Source organism: Chlorocebus sabaeus, chromosome 1, assembly GCF_047675955.1.
Source record: "Chlorocebus sabaeus isolate Y175 chromosome 1, mChlSab1.0.hap1, whole genome shotgun sequence".
NCBI lineage: Eukaryota > Metazoa > Chordata > Mammalia > Primates > Cercopithecidae > Chlorocebus > Chlorocebus sabaeus.
In genome coordinates, this window is record NC_132904.1 from 16512792 (window position 1) to 16526931 (window position 14140).

The 14140-nt window shown below is 38.8% G+C and overlaps 1 pseudogene; it reads right to left on the minus strand.

Moving 5' to 3' along the window:
* Positions 1 to 7545: 7545 nt before the first annotated feature.
* Positions 7546 to 10195, minus strand: LOC103242027 (olfactory receptor 5T1-like; annotated as a pseudogene).
* Between the last annotated feature and the right edge of the window lie 3945 nt (positions 10196 to 14140).

Below are 14140 nucleotides of genomic sequence, written 5' to 3' on the forward strand. Positions count from 1 at the left end.
ATTTCCGTCTCTTCATTCCTAGGCTCCTAGATCCAGTCTATGGCAAAAAACAGTGCAATATACTGGAGACTAATTCAAAGTATATATAGCTTTCTTAGGAACCTTTCCCCAGCTATTCAAGTTATTGCCATGTAGCTGGATTGCAATTAAAATTTCAATGCCAGTTTCTTTGGGATGATGGGTAGCATGGTAAGACAGACTAGTGAATTCCATGATCATGGGCTCTTTGCTGCACTTTATCTGTGAAGTGAGTTTCTTGATTATATGTAATGCCATGTGGAATATCATGACGGTGCATAAGGCATTCTACAACTTGGAAGGTAGTTTTGGCAGAATTGCTTGCAGAGAGGGATAATCTGTATCCAGAATAAGTATATATTGCAGTAAGAACAAAATTCTGCTCTTAAATGTTGGAAACAGTCCAATGTAACCAAACTCCTGCCAGGGAGCTGGCTGCTCCCACTGGGTAATGGTATCATATTAGTGGCTCTGTGTTATTCTCCGCTGTTGGCAGATTGGACACTCAGCAGTGACTATAGCCAGGTTGGCCCTCATGAGCCAAAGTCCATGTTTCTGTGAGATCACATGTAACCTACATCCCTGCCACCATACCCACTTTGTTTGTGAGCCCATTGGGTGATGACAGGGTGCCTGAGGAAAGAGGCTGACTAGCATCCACAGAATGTGTCATACTATTGACCGGAACATTATAATCCTCTGCTGAGGTCACCTTTTGGTGAGCATTCCCCTGGGACACCAATATCTTTACATTTTTTGCTCATTCAGAGAGTTCTAGTCATACTTCCCTAAATTTCTTTGTCATTAATTTTTCAATCATGTCCTCTCCATGTTTTACTGTCTAGCCACACCACTTGCCACAGCCCCTGAATCCATATATAATCATGATTATCACGTCTGGTCTCTCATGATGACCTTCTAAGCAAAGTGCATGAGCAGGTGCACCGCCCAAAGTTGTGCCCAGAGAGTATTTCCCTTCTGTCCATCAGGAATGTCCCAGAAAAGGCCTGTAGTGCTACAGTTGCCCACTTTCAGGATGGTGCCTGCATATGATGCAGAACTATCTTTAAACGGGACTGCAGTCTTCTCTTTCTCTGTCAACTGACTATAAGAAACTCTCTCTAAGGACATAGGTGGAGACTGGGAGACAGAAGATAGTGTAGGAGGAGTGGGGACCATGTGCATCGGGCTGCTACTTCATGTAACTTACTTGTGCTTCAGGGCCTGTTCAGTCCTGAACATCATATACAGTAGTCCCTTTTATACCTATTTTTTTGCTTTTTATGGTTTCAGTTAACCTGCATTCAACTGTGTTCCACAAATGTTAAAGAGAATTTCCAGAAACAACTCATACCTTGTAAATTACATGTCATTCACTATAGCATAATAAATTCTCACACTTTTTCACTTTATCTTACCTAGGACATGAATCATTTTTTGTCCAATTATCCACAGTGTGTACCTTCCCTGTCTGTTCCACTTAGTAGCCATCTTGGTTATCAGATGACTGTCACAGTATAGCAGTAACTGTGTTAGATAACCCTTATTTTACTTAATGATGTCTGATACTGCAATAGTCATGATGCTGGCGATTCAGACATGTCAAAGAGAAGGCATAAAGTGCTTCCTTTCAGTGTAAAGATGAAAGAAAAATCTTATGCTGAGGTTGCTAGGAGCTGCAGTGAGAACAAATCTATTTGTAAAATTATGAAGATGGGAAAATGGACTATGTATGTCCAGCTTTATGGCTGAGTCAGAAACCATACAGTTTGTGATGTGTCACTAGTTAAGACTTCGGTTTCTAAGGCCTAATAGTAGGCCAAGAGATTTTTTTTTTAATTTATTTGTTACCTATTTTTTACACTTGCTTAAATTTGCATCTGTACCACAGAGAACTCTTGATTAAAATATTGTATCTATAGTGCAGGCTCACAGAAAAAAATATTTTATATACAAAGCAGGCCCTGGCCGGGCGCGGTGGCTCAAGCCTGTAATCCCAGCACTTTGGGAGGCCGAGACGGGCGGATCACGAGGTCAAGAGATCGAGACCATCCTGGTTAACACGGTGAAACCCCGTCTCTACTAAAAAATACAAAAAACTAGCCGGGCGAGGTGGCGGGCGCCTTGTAGTCCCAGCTACTCGGAAGGCTGAGGCCAGAGAATGGCGTGAACCCGGGAGGCGGAGCTTGCAGTGAGCTGAGATCCGGCCACTGCACTCCAGCCTGGGCGACAGAGCTACACTCTGCCTCCAAAAAAAAAAAAAAAAAAAAAAAGCAGGCCCATCCACAGTGGTTTCCTCAAAAAGGTGACAGAGTGGAGATGGTTTTCAACATTGTCCTATTACTTTATTTAAGAATTTTACATGGAATAAAATAATGCATAAAGGAGAGGTGTTGCTTTTTTATTTATGTTGTTCCTCTTTATTAGGGAAAATATTGTTTAATTTTATTTTATTCTTCAAATACCAAATGGATATAATTACCCCTACTGTGTATCTATACAAATAAAAATAGTATTTATAACACAGTAAATGTGTTAGTATTAATAAATTATTTTATTTTTATTTAATGTGACTTACCATCATGTCTGTTTATAAATTTAGATTTTTTTTCTTAATTACATATTGCAGCATTTCATTTGTTCTGTTTAACCCTCAACCAAATTTTTCTTTTCTGTCAACCAAATTTTTCTTTTGTCTTGACAAACTGTTTTATTATATATGTCCTATATTATTAATGTGTTCCTGTTAACACGTAAAATTTGTGTGTATTTACCATGCATATTTGTTGTGTTATTTCATTGCTGTATTTAAGTCACTTTTTATTTGTGATGTATCAATATTGTAACATTTGTTTCTTTTTGCATTATGTACCTGCATTATATTGTGTCTAATTATATAACTATGATACAAGTCTGATAATTTTACTTTGTTTATTTTTTGTTCAAGGCAAGCCTATCCATAAAAACCAGCAACTTCCATGTTAAAGGTGGGGGTTGGGGGGTAATTAGATTTGGAGTAAATGGTAGAAAATCCATGCATGGTAGTGAATGGAACTCTTTTAACCTCAGGTTATGGTCATAGCTGAGGTAAGTAGCAGAAGGGAGGGGTAGCCAGAAATTTAAAGTTCCTGGAAAGGAGATGCCAACTGAGGGATGTGATAAAAATTCCAATATCCTACACATCACCAGCTGTCTGAAAATCTATATGCACATAATGGAGACTTTAGAGGACTCAGAAGAAAGTAAATGCTGGGGTATACTTGAACACTAATACAGATTAATATGCTCCCCAAACCAGGCATAGGTCAGCAGCAGAGGGTGCAGGCCTTATGAAATCAAAATTTTTAGAACAACTTTGACCACTAACCTGGAAGACAAAGAGGTAACTCTTAGAAAGTCGACCTAAAAGTTAATAATGCAAAGGAAATACTGAGCAGAGAAATTAGTGGCCAAATTCTGCATATTAATTCTAAATAAGGTATTTTATAACAAAAACACACACAGCAAGAGAGTCATAGAGGAAAAAAATAAAATTTTAGAGGTGCTAAAATATATTACAAAATTTCCAGTTCTCAATGCAAATCTATGAGTCATGAAAAACAGAGGAAATAATGATCTATACTTGGATATGGTTGATAGGTAGTCTATAAGCACTGCCTATGACTGGACACAGATGTTGGATTTAGCAGACTCCTATTTCAAAGAAACCGTAACTAGTATTTCAGAGAATCAGAAACATGTTTATAGTACTTGAGAAAATAAATCCACAAAAAGTGAATATCAATAAAGAAATTAAATCCATTGAAAATAGATTTTAGAGTTGAGTATGGAAGTAATACATTAAAAATTTTCCTCATGGTTCAGTGTATAATATGCAATTGGTAGAGCTTCTTAAAATAGATATTCAGCTGTCAAACCCAGAGGCTCAAACCATGCCTGACTTTGAGGCTCTGCAAAAGGAGAAAGTGAAGTCTTCGGCAGAACTGTAAGCTGCCTGAGCATTTGTTTTAGTCCATTTGTGCTTCTATACAGAATACCTAACAGTGGATAATTTATAAAGAACAAAAATTTTGTTTTCTCACAGTTCTACAAGTTAGAATTTTCAGAAAAGAGTACTGTAGAAAATGAATCACTTACCAAAGGAGAAAATCAAAAAAGCATTTTTTTTTTCCCGAAATAATCAAATAGAAAATCTGGAGTTAAAAAACAGAATAACTGAAATGAAAAATTTACTTGTTAGACGCAACAGAAGATTGAGACGGCAGAATTAAGAATCAACCAACTTAATAAGAGGTAAATAGACATTATCCATTATAAATAAAATAGTAGAAAAGGTCACCAAAAAATCAAGAAATCCTTGGACACTTGTAGTACTACTATTATGTTTATTAAAAGAGTCAGAGTAGCAGCAAAAGTTAAGGAAAAAAGGATAAAAATATTTCAAAACCTTCTGTAATCAGAGAAATATCAGTGATATGCAGATGTAGGAGACTAAACCAAACTTAAATTTGATAAACACACAAAGATTCTCACAGAGACCCATAATAGTCAACTTTTTGGTAGCAAAAGGTAAACAATGTATTTAAAATATCAATATAGACGGGTAGCCAAGATGGTCGAGTGATCACAGCCAGAATGAATGTTTCCCAGTTCCTGAGACATTGGGAAGACTGGCACACTCTGAACATATCTTCAGAGAGAAGGGATTGAAAGTGGACAATGGGAAGGTGCAGACACTGGGCTAAGGTAGAAAGCTGAGAACCCTACACAGGACTGCTGAGGACTAGGACCCGCTCCTGGACCCCACTGACGCCTGGTGAATGGGTGAGTTGAATAGACAGAACAGCCTGCTTTATCCATGGGCCTCCAGAATCCTAGTGGCAGTAGAACCAATGATCCCCCATGGACACTTGAACAGGCAAGAATTGCTGCCTATAAAACTAATGGGGGCAGGACTCCAGATTTTACAGAGCACAGAGGGTTTCGTGCAGGAAGAGCTTCAGTGGAGCATGGCCAGGGATACCCATTCCCCAAAGATCACCAAGCTCCTCTAGGAGGCTTTAGCCTTTAGGAGACTTATGGACCTGGACAGAACAGGGAGATCTTATCTGTGTAATGGGGACAGCCTTATCTGAGTGCCGCCCTGTCTCCCAGCCTTTTCTGGGGCTCCCGCCTGGCTGTCCCCACTTGCAGCACAGCCTCCAATACCCAAGCAGGGTGCTTTCTGGGGGCCCTCATCATAGCTGCTCTGCTGGCAGGCCACACATAACTAATGAAGAGGTCTAGCAGACTGGACCCCGTCAACATGAGCAGCCCATACACAACCATCACATCAGGTAGTGAAATGTACCTGAAGCTTTGATTGTTTTCCTAGGAGTATGAAATATTCTTACATTTGACAAACCAAATATTGATCATAAACTATTTCAGCAAATTAGAAGTCACCACACCAATAAGTATTTAATTGGATCATTTTATCTTTTGCATGATGAGTCACAGAATGCAGAACTCTTAACAACAAAAGCTTTAGGGACTCAGGAAGGACAAGGCGGCTGTCCTGGTTCTCCACTAATCCATGCTTGACATTGAACTTATGTCCTCCTGAATATCAGTTGTTTATGTGCATATCACTGATAATTGATGGGTTATCATAGGTAATTTGACTCAGACCATGGAGTTCATTCAAATTGTATATCTAAACAATTTTAGTAATGGCTGATGTAGCATCAAAATCTGGCAAAGTGTTTTCTTGCTATTCAATTATTCTTTGTTCTACTCAGATGAGTAGTTTTATGAACCAGTCAGTCCTTTCGTTAAAGTTGAGGAACTTCTCACCCAGTCCAAATGATGTGATTCTAAAGTTGTCAGAAAGCTGTGTTTATTTGAGCGTGAGTGCTTTTCAGGGTCCTTTCTATCCTTTCATGAACCTCCTAAAAGATACCATATTCTAGGATTTTGTGTGCTTGTGAGGTTTTCAGAAACTGCATCAGAATTAAGTAATTAATTGTGGAAATGACTTTAAATAGTCATAGTAACAGGCAACTGACAAAAAAAATTTGGTTACCTCTGTGTTCTACAGTAGCTTAACATAATAACCATAATTATGACTGATAGCATATACTAAGACATATTCAAATTTTAGAAATTTCATCCATCAATACACGTAAAATTCCATTGGTTTGATATGGAAGGGTGGGACAACTTGAAGCAGGAGGTGGGGAGGGGTGGGACTTCCAGGTCATTGGTAGATTTAAATAGGTTCTGATTGGCGATTGGTTGAAAGAGTTGTTTTCTGTAGAAAGAAATGTCTGGATTAAGATAAGGGGTTGTGCAGACCAAGGTTTTATCATGGAGATGAAGCCTCCAAGTAGCAAGCTTAGAATAGATTGTAAATGTTTCTCACGAGACTTACGGTCTGTGTTGATGTTAACACCAGAGGATTATAATGAGACACATCAAACCCTACTTCCAGTCATGGCCTAATCTGGTCTTTCATGTTAAATTTTAGAGTGCCCTGCCCTAGGAGGGAGTCCGTTTAGATAGTTGTGGGGAAGGGCGGGGAGCGGGGACTTTGAATTTTATCTTTGGTTTACAATGCCAATAGCAATCAATCCAAAACAGAAATTTAAAAATCTACAATATCCATAAATAAAGTTAAATACCTAGGAAATAACCAAAGAAGTGAAAGATCTGTACCATAAAAACTACAAAATGTTAATGAAAGAAATTGAGTAGGACACATAAAATGGAAAGATATTCCATGTTCATGAACTGGAAGAATCGATATCATTAAAATGTCTGGGCTACCAAAAGCAATCTACAGATTCAGTGCAATTACTATCAAAATACAAATGACATTCTTCACAAAAATAAAGAATCTTAAAATTTATATGAAAACACAAAAGACCCAGAATAGCCAAAGTTTACCATAAGCAAAGAGAAAAAAAAAAAAAAATGGAGGAATAACATTTTCTGACTTCAGATTATAGTATGGAACTACGATAACAAAAATACCATGTTACTGTATAAAAACAGACAAATCAGTGGAACTGAATACAAATCCATACATCTATAATAAACTCATTTTCAACAAAGGTGCCAAGAAAATACACTGGGGAAAGGAAAGCCTCTTCAATAAATGGTGCTGGGAAAACTTACTTTAGCACCCATTATAGAGTTATGTAGGAACATATAAAGCCATAGAATCCAGAGGGCATCATTTTTAACATAGCCAGTGAAAATCAAGTTACACAAAAACTAAAAACAGCAATGTTTGCACATCAATCAATATTTAATGAAGGTTAGTTTAAATGTAGTCATAGTCATAGGCTATGAATACATGCCACATTTTATACATGTGGCATGATACAATATATTGATATTTCTAAAATCGTGCATTAGTAGACTGATGCTTTATTTGAAAATATTCTACAAGTTACAAGCACTGTTAAAGAAACAAATTTTGTTTACTTTCTGACCATAGAGATGTGGACTGACACCCAATATTATTTACAAGTTTACTCAATTTTAAAACTGTAACTTATGTATGAACCAGTTTCTCACAAGCGGTCTTTTGATTGCCTCCTTTACATCTTTGTTCCTCAAACTGTAGATGATGGGATTTACCATGGGAATCACAATGTTGTAAAATATTGACACTATCATGTCATGGTCTGAAGCGTAGCTGGAACTTGGTCTCACATACGTGAAGAGGATTGTCCCATGATAAATTGTCACTCCAGTTAGGTGAGCTCCACATGTAGAGAAGACTTTTCTCCTCCTTCAGCAGACTGCATCTTCAGAATGGCCAGAAGAATGAAACCATAGGAGATCAGGACAATCAGGATAGTGACTATCTCAGTAGAGCCCACAAAGTAGAAGAGTAGAAATTGGTTTACGTGAGTGTCAGAACAAGAAATAGCAAGGAGAGGAGGATACATATTACAAAAGACATGCCTAATTTCATTGGAGTCACAGAAGGACAGGCTAAATGTAGCCACTGTATGGATAGTAGCATGTAAAATGCCAGCAATGTAGGAAGCAGTGATGAGTGGCACGTAGACTCTAGGTGACATGCTCATTCAATACAGGAGAGGGTTGTAGATGGCTACATGGCGATCATAAGCCATTGCAGCCAAGAGAAAACACTCTGTGGTTCCAAAAGTACAAGCAAGAAACATCTGTGTTGCACATCCAAGAAATGAAATATTTATTTTTTGCCAGGAAATTGACCAACATTTTTGGAGTGACAACTGTAGAATAGCAGGCATCCGAGAATGATAAAACACCAAGAAAATAGTACATTGGGTTGTGAAGCCGAAAATCCCCAATGACCAGTACAACTAGCCCTAAATTGCCTATTAGAGTGAAAGATAGATTGCTAAAAATAATAAAAATAGGAAGACTTGCACATCAAATTCTTCTGTGAAGCTCATTAATATAAACATGGTGACTTCAGTAAAATTGTTTAATAGAAACTTGTATATTGGGAGCTGTTCTTAAACTGGAAGATAATTGAAGCATATTCTCTTGGGCATATCTCCTGTGAGTTTCATCAGCATTCAAGTAAGTGGATATAAACAATCTATATGAACTATATTCATTAAGAAATCAAACCTGCATTTGCTGTTCCACAGGTGAGAGAAATTTTCAGATCATTAGGAGATGATTTTAGTAGCTAGAATCTAAGAAAACAAGATCAAATATGTTATTTTGTACTAAACATTTTAGCTACTAAGCAGACTGTAGAAAACATTAATTCTTGACCATTGTATAGGTGAATAATTTGTATTCCTACACATCTGATTTGTGCAAAGTTCTTGCCAAGAACTGAAAACAGATCAGTTTGAAGTATGAACAATCAGGAATTAACCAAGAAAGGGCAAGAACATATTTATCTTATTCAACTAATGAGCACTTATATTTTGATATAACAAGAAAAATAAAAAATGATCTTAGGTTTATTTTTGCTAGCCGTGGTATCTAGAAGTCACTTAGGATTGCTACTTATTTCTATCGTTTCTCTAGCTTCAATGGTTAAAAATTCCAAATACCTCGAGAATCATGTTTTGTTCTATTTCACTGGGGATGGTGAGTGGGGGTGGAATGTAACTTCCAGAATGTATGCAAGGTCTAATGGAAGGCAGTAAATCAGTGAAAAGTGCATGCATTATTTGGGTGACAGGAGGTTTAATCTTGCCTCTGGCACTTGATAGCTGTGAGATTTCCTGCAAAGTTGCAATAAAACAATGTGCACACAAAAGTCTATTTCTATAGCAAGAGCTCAATAAATGCCTATTTTATTTATCTCCTTGTTTGCAAATTTAGTGTTTCAATGTCAAACTCAAGGTATCTGGAGATTTATGTCTTCTACTAAATTTGTATTTATAGATGTGGCTTTATATTAATTTTCAAAGCTGATCCTATATTAATTTCTTCGAGAAACATAGTCATTTACTCTTTATAACTCTCAATCTTTTCAATATATGCTAATATTGACCTAGGCTAAACCAGGAAAACTCATCTTTTGGCATCTAGTAAAAATGCTGGTTTAAAGACAAATTTAGCTGAAGTGCTTAACATCATAGCTTTTCTCTATTTCATTTATTTAAAGCAATATTAAGCCCACTATGATGTAGCAAATAGTATTGTGGTAGTATAATTGTGGTAATTTTGGGTATTAACAGATCACATAATTTCTGAAACGTCTTTACTTAAAAAAAAAGTTTCAAAGTCATAAAGAGTAGACAGAAGAAAATCACAATCAAGATACTAAATTTAGAATATTTAATCCTGATAGAATACTGGAGTACATGTTAATAATTTGAAAAACATAAAGGATCTGGTTCAAGACCCTTGTCACATATTTTTCAATGATTTATAATATTTGTGACCTAATTTTTACTGGTATTTAAAATGTATATATGATGACAAAAGTTCAATTATGTTGTAATATTAAATATAGCAAATTGATATATTAAAGGAAGTTGCTTCATATATTTATTTTTTGAACAATTATTTAGCCTGCCTGTCTGCACATCATTGTGCTGTGTGGTCATTCAAATATATTGATATTTTAAAGAGGAAAAACCTTCGTAGAGAAGGCCTAACATACATGGCTCCAATCTGTGGAACTGGAATAAAGCAGATTGCGCTCCATCATTTGGGTGAGCTTCATCCAATCGATTGATTGGCACAAAATGACCACCCTGTCACAAAGAAAAGGGTATTCTTCAAAAGACCGTCTCAGACATTATCAACCACATTGACTCTTGTTCTATGGAAGGCTGCTTATGGACTCAGACTTGAAACAGTAGCCTTTCTGGGTCTCCTGCCTGCCAACTCAACCTACAAATGTTGGACTTGCTAACCTTTAAAACTAGTAGCTCTGGGATTTCTGCAATTGGCTGTCTAATATGATTAGTTTTAAAGACACGAATGAGGCTGGATGTGGTGGCTCATGCCCATAATCCCATCACTTTGGGAGGCCAGGGTGGGAGGATCACTTGAGTCCAGGAGTTCAAGACTAACCTATGCAATATATTGAGAACCCATCTCTACAGAAAGGAAAAAAAAAATAGCGTGGCGGCAAATGCCTATGTTCCCACCTACTTAAGAGGGCTGAGATGGGAGGATCACTTAAGCCTGGAAGGTTTAGGCTGCAGTGAGCAATGACCATGCCGCCAGCATCCTATAGGTGAGGGACAAAATGTAAACTATGTTGAGGTGTGCTATACTCTAAAAGAAGTATTTGAGTTTCATAATATATACAGGCTGAAATTCAGAGAATATGTTTGGAAATGGATATTAAGGATGTAAGATAATGATAGGAATATAATACTGGATCAGACCAAATTTTTCGATACAAGTCCAGTAAGCAGAGATACTACATTTAATGTTGCAGCTCAAAGAGTGAGAAAAGACTCTAACACGTTTGTTGTTTGGCGAAAATATGGACCAAAAGGTGGCCCACAGTGAGTTAAACGTGCAGTCCCTGCTTTTATTTTTCTGTAGAAACATGGATTTAAAGGGTTAAAGATATTGAAAAGTTGAAGTGAATTTGCCTGTTAGGATCCACTAACCCAAACTGGGAAAGTCCAAAAGATAGATTCCTCACCAAAATAACCTTTGGTTCTTTGAATAATCTCCATACTGATTTCCGTATATGTTGAATTAATTTACATTCTCACCAGTGGTGTATAAGCAATCCCTTTCACCACATCCACGCCAACACCTGTTGTTTTTTGACTTTTTAATAATGGCCATTCTGGCTGGGGTAAGGTGATCTCTCATGGGGGGTTTCAATTTGCATTTATCAAATAATTAGTGATGTTAAGCAGTTTTTCATATGTTTGTTGGCCATTTGTATATCTTCTTTTGAGAAATGTCTATTCATGTCATTTGCCTACTTTTTGATAGGATTATTATTATTATTTTGCTGATTTGAATTCCTTGTAGATTTTGGATATTAGTCCTTTGTTGGATGCATAGTTTGCAAATATTTTCTCCCAATCTGTGGGTTGTCTGTTTACTCTGTTGATTATTTCTTTTGCTATGCAGAATCGTTTGTTTAATTAGGTCCCATTTATTTATTTTTGTTTTTGTTGCATTTGATTTGGGGATCCCAATTATAAATTCTTTGCCTAGGCCAATGCCGGAAAGAGATTTTTCTAGGTGTTCTTCTAAAAGTTTTATGGTTTCAGGTCTTAGATTTAAATCTTTCATCCATCTTAAATTAATTTTTGTGTATGGTGAGACATACAAATCCAGTTTCATTCTTTTACATGTGGAATGAAAAGAATTTTCCCAGCACCATTTATTAAATAGGGTGTCTTGTGCCCAGTTTGTTTTTGTATGCTTTCTCAAAGATCAGTTGGTTTTAAGTACTTGTCTTTATTTCTGGGATTTCTGTGTTCCATCTGTCTATGTATCTACTTTTATACCAGTACATGCTTTTTTTGTTAACTGTAGCTTTGGTTGTAAGTGTTTGTCTTTATTTCTGGGTTCTCTGTGTTCCATCTGTCTATGTATCTATTCTTATACTAGTACATGCTTTTTTTGTTACTGTAGCCTTGGTTGTAAGTATTTGCCTTTGTTTCTGGGTTCTCTGTGTTCCAACTGCCTATGTATCTATTTTTATACTAGTACATGCTTTTTTTGTTACTATAGCCTTGGTTGTAAGTATTTGCCTTTATTTCTGGGTTCTCTGTGTTCCATCTATGTATCCATTCTTATACCAGTACATGCTTTTTTTGTTATAACCTTGTATAATATTAAGTTCAGTGATGTGATGCCTTCAGATTAGTTCTTTCTGCTCAGGATTGCTTTGGCTAACTGGGTTGTTTTTAGGTTCCATATGAATTTTGGGATTGTTTTTACTAATTCTGTGAAAAATAAAGTTGGCATTTTGACAGAAATTGCATAGAATCTGTATATTGCTTTGGGCAGTATTGATGGCAAAGGCAGTCCATTTGGAGTAGCCACTGCAAAGACACCGGCTGCAGCCAGGGAGGCAGCCAGGACTTTGTGCTCCACAGAGCCAGAGTGGGCCAGGAACAGGCAGGAGCCCTACCCACTACCAAGCTGGCAGGATGGGAGCCCTGTATTCCCAGGCACAGCTGCAGCCACTAAGCTGTGGCTCCAGACCTGGGCATCCCTGTGCTTGGATGCCCAGGAGACCCCCTGCCCCCACAGGCTTTCAAGTGCCTGCTTTTGCTCCCTGCCTCGCCCCACTCCTTGCTCCCACTCCAGGGCATAGCAAAGTTGTGGTCGAGCCTGGGCACTATTGCAACCCATCTAGGTTTGTGCACACTCAGCGCAGCACTAGCACACCAGCCCCCTGCTGCCTTGGCATCCTCTGAACTTTGGGCACCAATGGGCATGGGAGGGAGGCTGTGGGTTGTGCCGAGGGTGGCTTGCCATGGGCTTGCAGGCACCCCTTGGCACAAACAGCCTGGGTGCCTTACATGGCGAGAGACAGACAAATTTCTGGGCAGAAAGAGGCAGGTCTCCATTCACCTTCAAGCCAGGGATGGTCTGAAGTCTAGGGGCCTGGGCTGCCAGTTCTGGGTGGAGCCTATGACCTGGAGTGAGAACTTATGTTGCTTTTTCTGGGCCCTTCCATGGCCGCCCATGGGCCAATCAGCATGCACTTTCTTCTTTCTGAGCCCATGAAAACCCCGGACTCAACCAGACTTGGACAGAAATCCAACTACCAGCTTCAGGAAGAAGCTACCAACTTCAGGTCTCCTTGACTCATTAGGATGACTTGCCTATGTAAAGGAGCTACCCACTGTGGCTCTCCTCTCCACTGAGAGCTGGACACTTGTCAGGATTATCTGCCTACGGAAAGAAGCTACCCACTGCAGGTCTCCTTAGAGGTGTTCTGTTGTTCAAGTAAGCTCTTCTCTGCCTCCTTGCTCACTCCCCAGTTGTCAATGTGCCTCATTCTTCCTGGATGTGGGACAAGAACTCGGGACCACCAAATGATGAGACTGAAAGAGCTGTAACACAAACAGGACTGAAACATGCTCCCCTGCTACATTGTAGGCAATGATTTGGAGAGAGGAGCTGCAGCCCTTTGGGCAGCCCAGACCTAGTGACTCCCCAAGCTGGGGCTATAACGTCCTCTTTGGGGTTCCATGGTTTCTGACGTCTCCAAGCTTTCAGACACTACCACACTCCCCCTGTTCAGATGCAGGTACCCACAGTGGAAGCTGCTCGTGGTACATCTGATCCAACCACAGCCTTGCGCAGAGCCGGGACCTGTGCTTGCACCTGGAGCTGCCTGCCCAGCTGCAGCAGCCAGTGTGCCTGGCTGTGTGTAGTGGCTGGATTTCATTCTCGCTTGCTCATACACCCCTTGCCACTCTGTGTCTGGCTCTCCCTTGGCAGGTGTGGGTCCTGGGCCAGGAGTTCAGGCTGAGGGCAGACTGCCAGGCAGAGTTGATAAAATGAGTCCAGTGGGTGTGAGCAATACTCAGGCATAAGGCCACAGAGATTTCAGGCTGACAAAGCAACACCCCAAGTATCCTGCGACAGTACGGTCAGTTTCACAATATTGACCCTTCCCATACATGAGCAGATTTAAATAAAACTCTAGATTTTTAAGGATTGAATTGCT